We start from the raw sequence: 15,197 nt of genomic DNA on the forward strand, positions 1-15,197 counted from the left end.
CTCAGGGAGAAGCCGAGGAGCCAAGCTCACAGCTGCATTTTTTGACAGCTACTGCAGGAGGACGCAAAATCCACTGATATCTCCGGTAAGAGCCGACTTAATATCACAATTCTCCCATCCAAAAACATGCCGGTTGACCTAGAGAAACATGTTCGCTAGACCGCTTCGTTTTCAAGCTTCACAACAAACAAAAAAACCAGGCTGTGTCTCGGTGCCAAAGACAGCTGCAATACACCGCTTTCCACCAACAGCATTCTTCTTTATAGTCTCCATTATTAATTGAACAAATTGCAAAAGATTCAGCAACACAGATGTCCAGAATACTGTGTAATTATGCGATGAAAAGAGACGACTTTTAGCCGTAACTGGTGCTGAGCTAGTATGTCCCCAATATCGTCTCAAACATCATACGCGTCATCATTCCACGACGCTTTCAACAAGAAACTCTGCGAAAAATTTCAAATTGTAATTTAGTAAACTAAACCGGCCGTATTGGCATGTGTTGCAATGTTAATATTTCATCATTGATATATAAACTATCAGACTGCGTGGTCGGTAGTAGTGGGTTTCAGTAGGCCTTTAATTGTTTTCAAACGGTGGCTGTCACACGACAGTAAAACGGCCAATCAAACAAAACAGAAGCCATCGCCAAAGAAGAAAACATATATAAGTGCCAATAGAGTATAAGTCGCATTTTTGGGGGACATTTATTTGATAAAACCCAACACCAAGAATAGACATTTGAAAGGCAATTTAAAATAAATAAAGAATAGTGAACAACAGGCTGAATAAGTGTACGTTATATGACGCATAAATAACCAACAGAGAAGGTGCCTGGTATGTTAACGTAACATATTATGGTAAGAGTCATTTAAATAACTATAACATATGGAACATGCTATAAGTTTACCAAACAATCTGTCACTCCTAATCAATAAATCCCATGAAATCTTCTTCCTCTATGTCGCTTCGAAATAATATTATTTGATATTTTACGGTAATGTGTTAATAATTTCACACATAAGTCGCTCCTGAGTAAAACTACGAAAATAACTGCGACTAGGGGCGGTATAGCTCTGTTGATAGAGTCGCCGTGTTAGCAACTTGAGGGTTCCAGGTTTGATCCCAGCTCCCGCCATCCTAGTCACTGCCGTTGTGTCCTTGGGCAAGACACTTTACCCACCTGCTCCCAGTGCCACCCACACTAGTTTAGATGTAAGTTTGATATTGGGTTTTGCTATGTGAAGCGCTTTGAGTCACTAGAGAAAGTGCTATATAAATATAATTCACTTCACTTCACTTATAAACCGAAAAATACGGTAGATTTTTCTATATGTGCCCCCCCCCCCCCCCCCCCCCCGTCTAAAATGAGACAGAAACTGTCAGACGCTCATCAATGCGTTTGAGGCTGGTTGCCATGGTGAAGCGGGTACGAGTTGTCCTGCCACAACTCTCGCCTCTTCTCGCACATTGAACGAAAGCAAACTCCGCGGAATCTCTTGATCGTCAGATGCTTAATCGACATCAACAGTCCTGGAACTTTACCGACAAATGATGTCGTGTTATTTCTAAGTAGTGTTGTCCCCATACCAATATTTCGGTACCGGTACCAAAATTATTTTGATACTTTTTGGTTCTTTTCGGTACGTTTCTTAACAAAACCACAAAAAAATTGCGTTATTGGCATTATTTTAGCAAAAAAATCTTAGGGTACATTAAACATATGTTTCTCATTGCGAGTTTGTCCTTAAATAAAATAATGAACATACAAGACAACTTGTCTTTTAGTAGTAAGTAAGCAAACAGAGGCTCCTAATTTAGCTGCTGACATATGCAGTAACATATTGTGTCATTTATCATTCTGTTAGTTTGTCAACATTATTAAGGACAAGTGGTAGAAAATGAATTATTAATCTACTTTTTCAATCACTGTTAATATATGTGTGGGGGGAGGTGTAGCCAGCGCTGCCTGTAGGAGAAAAAGTCACCGCCGCTGTCCGTGGTGCTGAGGAGGGGAATGTGCTGAACTGGAGACACAGCTGGCAGGTGGTTAGATTTCACAGGTGGTACATGTTAATCGAATCATCTGTTGTCTTTAAGAGTGAGCAGCCGGGCACAGGAGTCCAGCGTGCAGCTTTAACAAGGTTTTTAATGATCAGATTTTTTTTTATGCAAAGTTTTCTCTCTCAGAACCTGACTTTTCAGTCCCTCTCCAAACTTCCTCGTCCTCCTGCACCAGGCCACTGACTCCTAAAGACAACAGATGATTCGATTAACACGTACCACCTGTGAACTCTAACCACCTGCCAGCTGTGTCTCCAGTTCAGCACATTCCCCGCCTCAGCACCACGGACAGTGGCGGTGACTTTTACTCCTACAGGCAGCGCTGGCTACACCTCCCCCACACATATATATCAACAGTAATTGAACACGTATATTAATAATTCATTTTCTACCACTTGTTCTTAATAATGTTGACAAAATAATAGAATGAAATATAACACAATATGGAACTGCATACGTCAGCAGCGAAATTAGGAGCCTCTGTTTGCTTACTTACTAATAAAAGACAAGTTGTCTTGCTTGTTCACTAGTTTATTTAAGGACAAACTTGAAATAAGAAATATATGTTTAGTGTATCTTAAGATTTCTTGTTCAAATAAAGGCAATAACGCAATTTTTTTGTTGTCCCCTTTACTTAGAAAAGTACCGAAAAATATCGAAAAAATTTTGGTACCGGTACCAAAATATTGGTTTCGGGACAAACCAGCTGTGTCTCGCCGTCAGCACATGCCCAATGGCGCCTGTCCTCAGCATCACGGACAGCGGCGGTGACTTTTACTCCTACAGGCAGTGCTGGCTACACCTCCCCCCACACATATTAACAGTAATTGAACACGTACATTATTCATTCATTTTCTACCACTTGTCCTTAATAATGTTGACAAAATAATAGAATGAAATATAACACAATATGTAACTGCATACGTCAGTAGCTAAATTAGGAGCCACCTTTGCTTACTTACTAATGAAAGACAAGTTGTCTTGCTTGTTCACTATTTTATTTAAGGACAAACTTGAAATAAGAAATATATGTTTAGTGTATCTTAAGATTTCTTGTTCAAATAAAGGCAATAACGCAATTTTTTTGTTGTCCCCTTTACTTAGAAAAGTACCGAAAAATATCGAAAAAATGTTGGTACCGGTACCAAAATATTGGTTTCGGGACAAACCAGCTGTGTCTCGCCATCAGCACATGCCCAATGGCGCCCGTCCTCAGCACCACGGACAGCGGCGGTGACTTTTACTCCTACAGGCAGTGCTGGCTACACCTCCCCCCACACATATATTAATAGTAATTGAACACGTACATTATTCATTCATTTTCTACCACTTGTCCTTAATAATGTTGACAAAATAATAGAATGAAATATAACACAATATGTAACTGCATACGTCAGTAGCTAAATTAGGAGCCACTGTTTGCTTACTTACTAATAAAAGACAAGTTGTCTTGCTTGTTCACTAGTTTATTTAAGGACAAACTTGAAATAAGAAATATATGTTTAGTGTATCTTAAGATAATTGTTCAAATAAAGGCAATAACGCAATTTTTTTGTTGTCCCCTTTACTTAGAAAAGTACCGAAAAATATCGAAAAAATGTTGGTACCGGTACCAAAATATTGGTTTCGGGACAAACCAGCTGTGTTTCGCTGTCAGCACATGCCCAATGGCGCCCGTCCTCAGCACCACGGACAGCGGCGGTGACTTTTACTCCTACAAGCAGCGCTGGCTACACCTCCCCCCACACATACAGTATATTAACAGTAATTGAACACGTACATTAATAATTCATTTTCTACCACTTGTCCTTAATAATGTTGACAAAATAATAGGATGAAATATAACACAATATGTAACTGGATACGTCAGCAGCGAAATTAGGAGCCTCTGTTTGCTTACTTACTAATAAAAGACAAGTTGTCTTGCTTGTTCACTAGTTTATTTAAGGACAAACCTGAAATAAGAAATATATGTTTAATGTATCTTAAGATAATTGTTCAAACAAAGGCAATAACGCAATTTTTTTGTTGTCCCCTTTACTTAGAAAAGTACCGAAAAATATCGAAAACATTTTGGTACCGGTACCAAAATATTGGTTTCGGGACAAACCAGCTGTGTCTCGCCGTCAGCACATGCCCAATGGCGCCTGTCCTCAGCACCACGGACAGCGGCGGTGACTTTTACTCCTACAGGCAGTGCTGGCTACACCTCCCCCCACACATATATTAACAGTAATTGAACACGTACATTATTCATTCATTTTCTACCACTTGTCCTTAATAATGTTGACAAAATAATAGAATTAAATATAACACAATATGTAACTGCATACGTCAGCAGCGAAATTAGGAGCCTCTGTTTGCTTACTTACTAATAAAAGACAAGTTGTCTTGCTTGTTCACTATTTTATTTAAGGACAAACTTGAAATAAGAAATATATGTTTAGTGTATCTTAAGATAATTGTTCAAATAAAGGCAATAACGCAATTTTTTGTGGTCCCTTTTATTTAGAAAAGTACCGAAAAGTATTGAAATAATTTTGGTACCGGTACAATATATTGGTATCGGGACAAACCCGCTGTGTTTCGCCGTCAGCACATGCCCAATGGCGCCCGTCCTCAGAACCACGGACAGCGGCGGTGACTTTTACTCCTACAGGCAGCGCTGGCTGCACCCCACCCCTCACAAAATGCTTACTTTCTCTTTTAACATGTTCTATCCGGTGCTTTTCAGAGGTGGTATAGTACCGAATATGATTAATTAGTACCGCGGTACTATACTAATACCGGTATACCGTACATCCATAGTTCTGAGTGAGTTTGGATTGATCGTGTGTTTGTCTTTTATTGCAGGTGGTTGTTTATGGACACAAAACAGTTGCTGGCAAGTTTTTGAAAGACAATCTAACCCTCTTTGTCACTTGAAAGTGACTAGTTTTTGGTTTTTTTTGGGAAGGAAAGACAAAGCGGGATCTGTTTCGTATGAAAGCACAGCTCGGCGAATGGCGGCTTTTTTTTATTTTTTATTTATGAGCCCCGTGAAAGAGACGACGTCAAGGACGGCGTGGGCGCCACGGTGACGACAACTTGACAGAAAGACAGCACAATTCTAACACCTGTCACTAAAAAAAAAAAAAAAAAAAACCTGAAATGGGATTAAGATGAAGAACATTCAACAACCCGGACTACGATCTCGTGGATTTTACTAGGATAAACACTGCAAGGGAAGGAATGTCCTTTTGATAACAATGTAATTTTATTAGTTGTTTTTTTTTTTATGTTGACGATACTACTGAACACATTTACTCCTGGGTTACCATAAGTCATGCATTTCAAACGCAACTTGAAGAATTGTACATAAAACACGTGAAAACGCGCACCTCTCACTTAGCACTTAAAACACACTGATGGTATTTCTTTGTGACAACGTGTACATAGCTATCAGGAAATGTTGTGAATACTTGTGAGTATTTATGTTGGACCGTGAGGACAAATAATAACAGCACACAGTCGCTTTCATTAACATTGAAAAAAACTAAACGAGCCACGTATGAACACAACAAAATAAGTGTTACGATATTCAGTTCTGCGAGTACGGTACAGGTGGTCCTCGGGTTACTCAGACTCGACACAGAACACAGGAAGGACGTTCAGTCGGGAAGTTATTCGTACGGTCCCTAATCCTGGGTAGATGTCACTTGAGAATAATCAATTTGCAATGCGGTCTGCTGAAAATGATGGAAAGCGCCACTATACATAGCAACGGACGCTGTGGTCAAAGTTGGAATTGCCACAAAAAAACACTTTTTAAGATTTTCAACTGAAGCGGGTTGTGCACCTCCGAATCTGTCACGTTTCATGTGTCAGGTAATCCGTCCCTTTACTACTGTACACATCGACTTTGCTCTTGTCCAACGTAGAAAATGCCATTTAAAGATGTCAGGATCTTGTCAGAGTTTGTTATTGACGAACTCCGAGATGCAGAGATGGAGTGAGAAAACATGATTTCATTAAAATATTAGAACTAGAACAAACAAAAGGGTACTAACACAAAGCGCGCACGAGGCGGATAACCAACAAAGAAAGTTAGCATGGGAGCTAGAAAATAAAAGGAGCTTAACATGGAAGCTAGCAAAAACAAAAAGGGTCTAGCGTGGAAGCTAGCGGGTAGCGAGCAGGAAAACAGAAATCGTAACGTGTAGCACAAAACAAACTGAAAGCTGGGAACAAAAAAACAGTAAGCTACAAACATCTAACGGATATAGCTTACCGCTACGCTGCAAATACAAGACATGGCCCGACACGACAGGAGCGACAAGATCGACATCGACAAGACAATAATCCAGCACTGACTGGAAGACAAAGCAGGTACAAATAGGAGTGGACTGATTTACACCAGGTGTGGCCAGGTGCCAATCAGCCGCAGCTGAGGGGAAACAAAGCACTCAGGGAGACAAACAGGAAGCTGAACCAAAATAAGAGTGCTGACAGGAACTAAGGACAGGAAATACTAAACACACAGAGGAAAACCTAAAACACAAACAGCCGTCGAAAAAACAGAAGCTAAAATGAAGAATTAAATTAAAATGTATTTATTATTCTTTACAATTTAAAAAATTAATTTACTTGAACGTTGATTTAAATTGTCAGGAAAGAAGAGGAAGGAATTTAAAATGTAAAAAGGTATATGTGTTTAAAAATCCTAAAATCATTTCTAAGGTTGTATTTTTTCTCTAAAATTGTCTTTCTGAAAGTTATAAGAAGCAAAATAAAATAAAAAAATGAATTTATTTAAACAAATGAAGACCAAGTCTTTAAACTATTTTCTCGGATTTGCAAATTCTATTTGAGTTTTGTCTCTCTTAGAATTAAAAATGTCGGGCAAAGCGAGACCAGCTTGCTAGTAAATAAATACAATTTAAAAAAATAGAGGCAGCTCACTGGTAAGTGCTGCTATTTGAGCTATTTTTAGAACAAGCCAGCGGGAGACTCATCTGGTCCTTACGGGCGACCTGGTGACCCTTGATCTAACCACTAGGCCACTTAGTAGGTTTTGACAGACGTCACACCAGGAAGCAGCGACCGCTCGGAGAAAGGCCGAAAAGTGACAACCTACTCTAAGATCTCTATTACGTTCTAAAAAAATAAAATGACTTGTACAAAATGAATTAATCCCCCCGACACACCTGCTGTGCGAGGGTCTTAATTAACTCACCAGGTTTAAATGTTAGTTACGTCCCACGATCAGACTCCTCCCACTCGAATTTCGACTATTTGGAGACAGCCTTACTTATTTCACTTCACTTCTTACTTTCACTTTCATTTGATTTGGTGTACCTCACGCTCGGGGGGAAAAACAGAGATTCCAGTTAAGAGTGAACTACAACCAACAAAAGAATTCCGCCTACATAAGCCCATTATTTTGTGTGCGTATTCCACCACCAAGGTGGCGACTTGTCCAGGGTGTACCCCGCCTTCCGCCCGATTGTAGCAGAGATAGGCGCCAGCACCCCCCGCGACCCCAAAAGTGAATAAGCGGTAGTTAATGGGTGGATGGATTCCACCGCTATGTCGCAAAAATATTTCTCTCTTCTTTTTTTAGAGTATTTATCAATAATTTATGGAGGTGCATTTCAAACTACCAAACCTTGCTTCACTTTTATTGTCCGCTAATTGCAGAGCTAATTTTACAACAATGATTTGATTTAAAAAATGTGTAAAGGAATCTGCGAATATGCGCGGAATCTTCTGTAATTCCTATTTTTAAGTACCGTATTTCCTGCGCTTACCAAAGGCATGCGGTAAAAGTAAGAATGCGCTAAATATTTTAAAACCTCTTCTCACTCCGGCACTTACCAAAGGCATGCAGTAAAACATTTGAGTGTGATGTAAGCTTGGACCTTAAATCCTACTGAATAGCTCTTAATCTTCTTCCCTTTATGCGATTTCAAATTACCGGTATTGAAATCAGCCTCCTCTATTTTAAAAATGATGACAGGGGAAGTGTCGCTCGTGACATCACGAGTTTGACCAGGCGCTAATACTAAGCATGCGCTAAATATTTTGCGCAGCGAGTTTGACCCGGCAGTAATTCAAGTCAGGCGCATACTATATACCCTGCGGAAATTCAAGGAAATCGTTTATAAGTGATTATTTATGTTAATCAACTACATTTATTCATAATTTATGACATTTATTATTTAAATATTGATATATTTTTAAAACATACGGTTTCTGTTGGTACATTTTTAAAATCTAAATAAAATAAACAATGAATACTTTGCTACAAAGGAGTTTCTTCTTCAGACAGCAAACTACCGTACCACAGTGTTATTTAAGCCACACCCATTAAATTTTAGACTAAATATTTTTACATATATCCGAAGCTCCGGACAATAAGCTGCAAAAACTGTATTTAGCGGTACGAGCGATTTTATAAATATTTATATAAATACCTTAATTGTTTCCAAAACGGGGCTTGTCAGACGGCAGTAAAACGGCTGATCAAACAAAACAGAAGTCCTCGTCATGGGCCCACCAGCCACGGAAGCTACCAGATATTATAAAGAACGTCTTAAAATGAGGACCACCTGTTTTTGATGTACCTTTTTCTGTCCATCACGGTTTTTAGGACGAGGTTTACACTTCAGCCCAAATGTGACCAAAATCTGATTTTTTTTTCAATCTGATTTTTTTTTTCCAGCTGACTGCAAAGTAAAATGTGATCTTTATCAGACTCCAGTGTAAACAGGCCTCAATGTGCCCTCGACGTCACTTGCGTGCACAGTTCCATAAAGTGTAACCAACAAAAGTTGACCAGATTCCGTATATGAACAAGGTAGTCGCTACTACTACTACTGAATGAAATTAAATTTGCCACACCTTAAATTATTTTCATTTACATGACAATAATATAAAGTGATATAATGTATCACACAGTAAAGGCTAAAACTTTGGACACACCTCATTTAATGCATTTTCTTCATTTTCATGACTATTTACATTGTAGATTGTCACTGAAGGCATCAAAACTATGAATGAACACATGCTGGAGTTATGTACTTAACAAAAAAAATTGAAATAACTGAAAACATGTTTTATAGTCTAGTTTCTTCAAAATAGCCACCCTTTGCTCTGATTACTGCTTTGCACACTCTTGGCATTCTCTCGATGAGCTTCAAGAGGTCACCTGAAGTGCTTTTCACTTCACAGGTGTCGTAGTTTGGATGCCTTTAGTGACAATCTACAATGTAAATAAAGTTCAAGTAAAGTTCAAGTACCAATAGGTGTGGTGAGATTATCCTCCGCATTTAACCCATCACCCTCACCCCCTGGAAGGTGAGGGGAGTAGTTAGCACTCATGAAAATAAAGAAAATGCATTGAAATGAGAGGGGGTGTCCAAATGTTTGGCCTGTACTGTACATATCCATCCATCCATCCATCCATCCATCTTCTTCCGCTTATCCGAGGTCAGGTCGCGGGGGCAGCAGCCTAAGCAGGGAAGCCCAGACTTCCCTCTCCCCAGCCACTTCGTCCAGCTTTTCCCGGGGGATCCCGAGGCGTTCCCAGGCCAGCCGGGAGACATAGTCTTCCCAACGTGTCCTAGGTAACCCCGTGGCCTCCTACCGGTTGGACGTGCCCTAAACACCTCCCTAGGCATCCTGACCAGATGCCCGAACCACCTCATCTGGCTCCTCTCGATGTGGAGGAGCAGCGGCTTTACTTTGAGTTCCTCCCGGATGAAAGAGCTTCTCACCCTATCTCTAAGGGAGAGCCCCGCCACTCGGCGGAGGAAACTCATTTCAACCCGTGATCTTGTCTTTCGGTCATGACCCAAAGCTCATGAACATAGGTGAGGATGGGAACGTAGATCGACCGGTAAATTGAGAGCTTCGCCTTCCGGCTCAGCTCCTTCTTCACCACAACGGATCGGTACAACGTCCGCATTACTGAAGACGCCGCACCGATCCGCCTGTCGATTTCACGATCCACTCCTCCCTCACTCATGAACAAGACTCCTAGGTACTTGAACTCCTCCACTTGGGGCAAGATCTCCTCCCCAACCCGGAGATGGCATTCCACCCTTTTCCGGGCGAGAGCCATGGACTCGGACTTGGAGGTGCTGCTGTACATAGCGTACATATATTTTGGAGAGTTTTAAGTGTTTTATGGCTGTTAAGTAGAGGAAAATCTGGGGAGATCAAAGTCTGGGCTTCCCTGCTTAGGCTGCTGCCCCCGCGACCTGACCTCGGATAAGCGGAAGAAGATGGATGGATGGATAAAATCGTCCTCCGAACTACCAGGTAGAGACCTCGTGCAACTTTGAGAACTAGTAGTCCATTGATTGATTGAAACTTTTATTAGTAGATTGCACAGTACAGTACATATTCCGTACAATTGACCACTAAATGGTAACACCCCAATAAGTTTTTCAACTTGTTTAAGTCGGGGTCCACGTTATTTAATTCATGGTAAAATCCAGACGAAATGGAGTGCACTACTCGGCTGCAACCAGCAGAGGCGCTAGTTTGTAGTGAAACACGGCGCTCCGTTAGGAGAAGTTGATTGGGCTTAGTACATCACCGGCATGGAAGTTTGGAAAATTCAGTATAATGTTCAGGACAACAATGTTGTTTTACGTTAAATGAAGGTATTATTTTGTACGTGCAAATGATCCCCCCCCAAAAAATATGAACTATTGTTTGAGGTAATTTTTGTCAACTTTACTCCATTCGTGCATTATTTGGCATTTTTCAGAGCAAAAACTGCAGTTTGAGTGTCGTAACAGTAGACAGCTGGCTGAGAAAAGCACAAAATATAAAATTAACTGTAATCCTTGTCGTGCATGTCGCCAGCAGCTGTAAGGAAAACAATGTTGTATACGTTCGATACCTCAATGCTTCAAACCCCCTCAGCCTCTACTGGAAATACGTCATCGGAATTCATGTTGTTTTTAATCACCTGCATGGGCTCACATCCTACTGTTATTTATTCAACTAAAAAAAAAAAAAAAAAAAGTTTATTTTATATTTATTCGTCTATTTATTTGATGCACAGGTGTGCAATAAGCTCCCTAAACGATCTCACGTACCAACCAATAATAAGAAATTAGCAATAGTCTGATGTTGATGGCTCATAATTTTTGTCTGGAATCTAATGGAGCGTACCAGCAAGTCCGTGTGTGATGTTTGTTAACGAGCATTAATAACAACCCTCCTGGGGGCTTCCAAGGCACAATAAACTCCACTTAAGTCGTCCTCCCCCCCCCCATCGTCACTGTCACACTTTTATGCATGGGACTCTTGTTGTTATTCGCCTCAAATTGGAGTTTGTCTCAGAGAAAGATGGCCGTTGGTTGGAGATAAATAAACAACTAAAAACATCTGAGTGTCTGTGAAGCATTTTGTTAATCTGACAGTGTTCATGTAACGTGTGGAATATTTGTGCGATCCCTCACGTGTTTTTGTCTTTCACGCCATAGGCTTTAGAGTAGTCAGTGTGCAGCTCAGCAGATGGCGTGGGCGGCTGATGCCACAGCGGTGGAGAAGATTCGCAAGGCGATGAAGATCCTTGGCCTTCTTTTGCCACATGCTGAAAAGTTTTGACCTCTGCCATGCATGGTAAATTCCATACTGGTAGAGAAAACAATGAATAAATACTCCAAATAACTTCCATATTCGATTCAACCGCCGTCTCCTCTAATCGCCAGGTGACAAGGAAATCAAATAACCATCAGAGTCTCTAATTAGCCCCAGTTCAAAACTGCTCTTGCTTGCTCCTTTTTTTATTAACTCTAAAGATTGCTGTCAGGTTCAAACACTAATGATATTTATTAAACAAGACAAGAAGCAAGGAAATAAACAGAGACAGGATTCAATTTGGCTCAATTGAGGAGTAACGTCTGGACTGTACTCTTTTTACAGTTCCACCACGCTCTGACGAAAGATTGTACGTATCCTCTTTTATTTGGATTTTCCCTGATTACGTGGCAACACCTGTTTCTAAAAGTATGAGGGTCGTAAACAGCCATCGCCTTTGATTACAACAGCTCAAAGAGAAGGTCGTAAAACAGTTCAAAGAAAAGGAAAGCAAATAACCATCAGAGTCGGATTAGCCCCAGTTCAAAACAGACTGGTATTAATCGCTGTGGCTGTAGGCAACCTCTTGCTTGGTCTTTTTTTATTAACTCTAAAGATTGCTGTCAGGTTCAAACACTGATGACATCTATTAAACAAGACAAGAAGCAAAGAATTAAACAGAGACAGAATTAAATTTGGCTCAATTGAGGAGTAATGTCTGGACTGTACTCTTTGTACAGTTCCACCACGCTCTGACGAAAGATTGTACGTATCCTTTTATTTGGATTTTCCCTGATTACATGGCAACACCTGTTTCTAAAAGTACGAGGGTCGTAAACAGCCATCGCTTTTGATTACAACAGTTCAAAGAGAAGGTTGTAAAACAGTTCAAAGAAAAGGAAAGCAAATAACCATCAGAATCTAATTAGCCCCAGTTCAAAACAGACTGGTATTAATCGCTGTGGCTGTAGGCAACCTCTTGCTTGGTCTTTTTTTTATTAACTCTAAAGATTGCTGTCAGGTTCAAACACTGATGACATTTATTAAAAAAGACAAGAAGCAAGGAATTAAACAGAGACAGAATTAAATTTGGCTCAATTGAGGAGTAACGTCTGGACTGTACTCTTTGTACAGTTCCACCACACTCTGACGAAAGATTGTACGCATCCTCTTTTAGTTGGATTTTCCCTGATTACATGGCAACACCTGTTTCTAAAAGTACGAGGGTCGTAAACAGCCATCGCCTTTGATTACAACAGTTAAAAAAAAAGGTTGTAAAACAGTTCAAAGCAAAGGAAAGCAAAAGACCATCAGAGTCTCTAATTAGCTCCAGTTCAAAACAGACTGGTATTAATAGCCGTGGGTGTAGGCAACTTCTTGCTTGGTCTTTTTTTATTAACTCTAAAGATTGCTGTCAGGTTCAAACACTGGTGACATCTATTAAACAAGACAGCTGGCAAGGAATTGAACAGAGACAGAATTCAATTTGGCTCAATTGAGGAGTAACGACTGGACTGTACTCTTTGTACAGTTCCACCACGCTCTGACGAAAGATTGTACGCATCCTCTTTTAGTTGGATTTTCCCTGGTTACATGGCAACACCTGTTTCTAAAAGTACGAGGGTCGTAAACAGCCATCGCCTTTGATTACAACAGTTCAAAGAAAAGGAAAGCAAAAGACCATCAGAGTCTAATTAGCCCCAGTTCAAAACAGACTGGTATTAATCGCTGTGGCTGTAGGCAACCTCTTGCTTGGTCTTTTTTTAATTAACTCTAAAGATTGCTGTCAGGTTCAAACACTGATGACATTTATTAAACAAGACAAGAAGCAAGGAATTAAACAGAGACAGAATTCAATTTGGCTCAATTGAGGAGTAACGTCTGGACTGTACTCTTTTTACAGTTCCACCACGCTCTGACGAAAGATTGTACGCATCCTCTTTTAGTTGGATTTTCCCTGGTTACATGGCAACACCTGTTTTTAAAAGTACGAGGGTCGTAAACAGTCATCGCCTTTGATTACAACAGTTCAAAGAAAAGGAAAGCAAAAGACCATCAGAGTCTAATTAGCCCCAGTTCAAAACAGACTGGTATTAATCGCTGTGGCTGTAGACAACCTCTTGCTTGGTCTTTTTTTTATTAACTCTAAAAATTGCTGTCAGGTTCAAACACTGATGACATTTATTAAAAAAGACAAGAAGCAAGGAATTAAACAGAGACAGAATTCAATTTGTCTCAATTGAGGAGTAACGTCTGGACTGTACTCTTTGTACAGTTCCACCACGCTCTGACGAAAGATTGTACGCATCCTCTTTTAGTTGGATTTTCCCTGATTACATGGCAACACCTGTTTCTAAAAGTACGAGGGTCGTAAACAGCCATCGCCTTTGATTACAACAGTTCAAAGAAAAGGTTGTAAAACAGTTCAAAGAAAAGAAAAGCAAAAGACCATCAGAGTCTCTAATTAACCCCAGTTCAAAACAGACTGGTATTAATAGCCGTGGGTGTAGGCAACTTCTTGCTTGCTCTTTTTTTATTAACTCTAAAGATTGCTGACATCTATTAAACAAGACAGGTAGCAAGGAATTGAACAGAGACATAATTTAATTTGGCTCAATTGAGGAGTAACGACTGGACTGTACTCTTTGTACAGTTCCACCACGCTCTGACGAAAGATTGTACGCCTCTTTTATTTGGATTTTGCCTGATTACATGGCAACACCTGTTTCTAAAGGTATATATATATATATATATATATATATATATATATATATATATATATATATATATATATGTTCAATGGAGAAATCATATGTACAAACTTTGCAGGCAGAATACCCCTTCGAGCTGTCCTGGATGAACTGAAATCATTTTTTCCAATAATTTTGGAACTTGCAAGCGTACTTCTTCTTCTTACTCGTCGTCGCTGTGTCTCTGCTTCGTCCTTCTGCTTCGTCTCTGTTATGTTTTTGGACATTACTACTTGCCGTAGTTTATAAGCAATGCATGATGGGAATCCGGATGTTGTGGGGCAGTGTATTAACCTGCCGGCTGGAATAAACACATGCTGAGAAATAGCTCCGTTCCTGCCTACTTTATGGGTTATAGATAAACCTATGGATGATGGAGACAAATATAATATTTTCCTTTTCAGGTGAGAGAGGACGCTAAAGGCAGTGCCTTTAAGGCATGTCTTCAATATTGTTGTCCGGGTGGAAATCGGGAGAAATTCGGGAGAATGGTTGCCCCGGGAGGGGCACTGAAATTCGGGAGTCACCCGGGAAAATCAGGAGGGTTGGCAAGTATGACCCATGCATGTTGGCATTAAACAGCTGCTGTGTAATAAATACACTATTCACAGTTCAAACATATTGTACTGTTGAAACACAGCAGCTATAAAAAGTTTTGTTTTTTTTAATGTAAACTGTCCACATCCACATCAGAAGCGCATTCCTCGGTCAATGAAATGAGACTCATTTATGAGCACTTAATAAATGTGTGTTTAGAGAAGCTGTTGACATTCTGTCCGGCCCGACTGGCCCGCCACACCTTCA

At 40.2% G+C, this 15,197-nt stretch overlaps 1 protein-coding gene across 4 annotated transcripts in view; it reads left to right on the forward strand.

Moving 5' to 3' along the window:
- Positions 1–11,925, forward strand: part of b3gat1a (beta-1,3-glucuronyltransferase 1 (glucuronosyltransferase P) a) — a 308,974-nt gene extending 297,049 nt beyond the window's left edge. For 3 of the 4 annotated variants that reach the window (XM_061878725.1, XM_061878724.1, XM_061878726.1), the window contains one exon: positions 4,918–11,925. The gene's annotated coding sequence lies outside the window, so the exon portion shown is untranslated. The remainder of the gene's footprint in view (positions 1–4,917) is intronic. The other variant, XM_061878728.1, reaches the window with a different exon arrangement.
- The last annotated feature ends 3,272 nt before the right edge of the window (positions 11,926–15,197 follow it).

The sequence above is a fragment of the Nerophis ophidion genome, linkage group LG18 (assembly GCF_033978795.1).
Source record: "Nerophis ophidion isolate RoL-2023_Sa linkage group LG18, RoL_Noph_v1.0, whole genome shotgun sequence".
In the NCBI taxonomy this organism is placed as follows: domain Eukaryota; kingdom Metazoa; phylum Chordata; class Actinopteri; order Syngnathiformes; family Syngnathidae; genus Nerophis; species Nerophis ophidion.